Source organism: Pinus tabuliformis, chromosome Q, assembly GCF_031772625.1.
Source record: "Pinus tabuliformis cultivar Carrire ecotype Pingquan chromosome Q, CPIR1, whole genome shotgun sequence".
NCBI classification, from domain to species: domain Eukaryota; kingdom Viridiplantae; phylum Streptophyta; class Pinopsida; order Pinales; family Pinaceae; genus Pinus; species Pinus tabuliformis.
The window spans coordinates 807760386-807762885 of NC_142296.1; the positions used below are offsets into that span (position 1 = coordinate 807760386).

The 2500-nt window shown below is 54.4% G+C and overlaps 2 non-coding genes across 2 annotated transcripts in view; both read right to left on the reverse strand.

Annotated features, from left to right (window-relative positions):
- Positions 1-1124, reverse strand: part of LOC149222088 (25S ribosomal RNA) — a 3401-nt gene extending 2277 nt beyond the window's left edge. The window contains exon 1 of the ribosomal RNA XR_016249930.1: positions 1-1124. This exon is cut by the window's left edge and continues 2277 nt beyond it. This is a non-coding gene — a ribosomal RNA (25S ribosomal RNA).
- Positions 1125-1371: 247 nt separating this feature from the next.
- LOC149222089 (5.8S ribosomal RNA) lies at positions 1372-1525 on the reverse strand. Its single transcript, XR_016249722.1, has one exon. It is a non-coding gene; the product is annotated as a 5.8S ribosomal RNA (ribosomal RNA).
- Positions 1526-2500: the final 975 nt, after the last annotated feature.

A 2500-nucleotide genomic window follows, 5' to 3' on the forward strand; every position in this document is an offset into this window, starting at 1 on the left:
GCCCACTTGGAGCTCTCGATTCCACAGCGCGGCTCAATGGAGCAGCCGCACCCTCTTACCTATTTAAAGTTTGAGAATAGGTCGAGGGCGTTACACCCCCGATGCCTCTAATCATTTGCTTTACCCGATAAAACTCGTGTGTGAGCTCCAGCTATCTTGAGGGAAACTTCGGAGGAACCCAGCTACTAGATGGTTCGATTAGTCTTTCGCCCCTATACCCAAGTTAGACGAACGATTTGCACGTTAGTATCGCTACGAGCCTCCACCAGAGTTTCCTCTAGATTCGCCCTGCTCAGGCATAGTTCACCATCTTTCGGGTCCCAACAGGTGTGCTCGCACTCGAACCCTTCGCATAAGCTCAAGGTCGGTCGATGATGCACCCCCCAGAGAGGGGATCTTGCCCGTCAGCTTCCTTGCGCCTCACATGTTTTCAAACCCGCCGACTCGCACACATGTTAGACTCCTTGGTCCATGTTTCAAGACGGGTCGAATGGAAAGCCCGCCAACCAACACCACGAGCGCGCAGGTGCACACGGCCCGCCACGAGGGTGCACGCTTCATTCCTCGACCACCGCAGCGGCAAACTGACAGGCTGTAATCTGCCCGCACTTGTGACGATGCAGCAGCCCGTGTTGGTTTGCACCTCAAGTCGAGCGGCGGACCAGCCTGAGCCATTCCACATTTGACCGAGACGCATCGACAGCCTCCATCCGCTTCCCTCTCGACAATTTCAAGCACTCTTTAACTCTATTTTCAAAGTCCTTTTCATCTTTCCCTCGCGGTACTTGTTCGCTATCGGTCTCTCGCCCATATTTAGCCTTGGACAGAATTTACCACCCAATTAGGGCTGCATTCCCAAACAACCCGACTCGCCGACAACGCCTCGTGATGCGGCAGGGTCCCGGGCCGACGGGGCTGTCACCCTCTCAGGCGCCCCCTTCCAAGGGACTTGGCCCAAGTCCGCCGCTTCTACAGACTACAATTCAGGCGGTGCCGCCACCCGATTTTCATGTTGGGATCTTCTCGGTTCGCTCACCGCTACTAGGGGAATCCTTGTAAGTTTTTTTTCCTCCGATTAATTATATGCTTAAACTCAACGGGTGTTCTCGCTTGAGCTGAGGTCGCAAAGTTGGAGCTAAATCCGCCCTACCCCATGGGAGGACAAGAGAGAGCAAAGCAAGTTCGAGCGATGGCACACAAAGCCCGCATCGGCTAACACCAACTGCCCATCCAAGGGGACAAGATCACCGCTCGCCGACGCACGCCACGAAACATCGCTTGAGGTATTTCAGCCAACCGCACCGCATGGGGCACGGATGACCAGCTCCGCTGCTCCCTAGCATATTGTAGTGAGTGCGTTTGAATGGGATGCGACGCCCAGACAGACGTGCCCTCGACCGAGGCCTCGAGCGCAAATTGCGTTCAAAAACTCGATGATTCACGGGATTCTGCAATTCACACTAAGTATCGCACTTCGCTACATTCTTCATCGTAACAAGAGCCGAGATATCCGTTGCCGAGAGTCGTTTCCACGTATTACCGAAAAATTGGCCACAAAACTGAATAGGGGCAACCCCCCATAACAAATGTAAGGCCAAGGGGCAAAAGGAGGAAAAACGCATGAGAGAAAGAGAAACAAAGGTGTCTAACCCCCTCACGGTGGGAGGCTCGAACAGAGGACAATCTCCCCCCAGCCCCACGCCCTCGCAAAAAGGGGGGAAATGCGTGGGACAGCGATCGAGAAGGACTAGGGTGGCCACCTCGGGAGCTCACACTGCTTTTAGCCCTTCCCCGACACCAGCCCACAACAATTCCCCCTTTTCTCCGTAGAGCTAGGGACCGAAAGGAAGAGAACAGGGTAGAAAACAAAGCACAAGCCTCCAAGCCCCGTGCCTTCGGCAAAAGGGGGGAATTGAAGGGGACGACGATCGAGAAGGACGAGGGTGGCCACCCTGGGAGCTCGCACTACGTTTCGTCCTTCCGAAACACCAATCCACAACAATCCCACCTTTTCTCCGTAAAGCTAGGGTCCACGAGGAAGAAGGGAAGAGAACAACAAGAGAGAAAGGGATATATCAACCGTGGCTACCAGCTCACAAGGGGAGGAGGCTTCAAACAGAGAACAAGCTTCCCAACCCCGTGCCTTCACAAAAAGGGGGTAACTGCAGGGGACGACGATCGAGAAGAACTAGGGTGGCCACCCTGGGAACTCTCGCTGCTTTTCGTCCTTCCCGAACACTAATCCACAACAATCTCCTTTTCTCCGTAAAGCTAGGGGCCGAAAGAAGGGAAGAAAACAACATGAAAGAAAGAGAGATATCAAACGCGTCCACCAGCTCACAGGGGGAGGCTCAAACAGGGAATAAGCTTCCCCACCCCCATGCCTTCGCAAAAAGGGGGGGAACTGCAGGGGACGGCGATCGAGAAGGACTAGGGTGGCCACCCTCGGAACTCGCACTGCTTTTGGTCCTTCCTGAACACCAATCCACAACAATCCCAC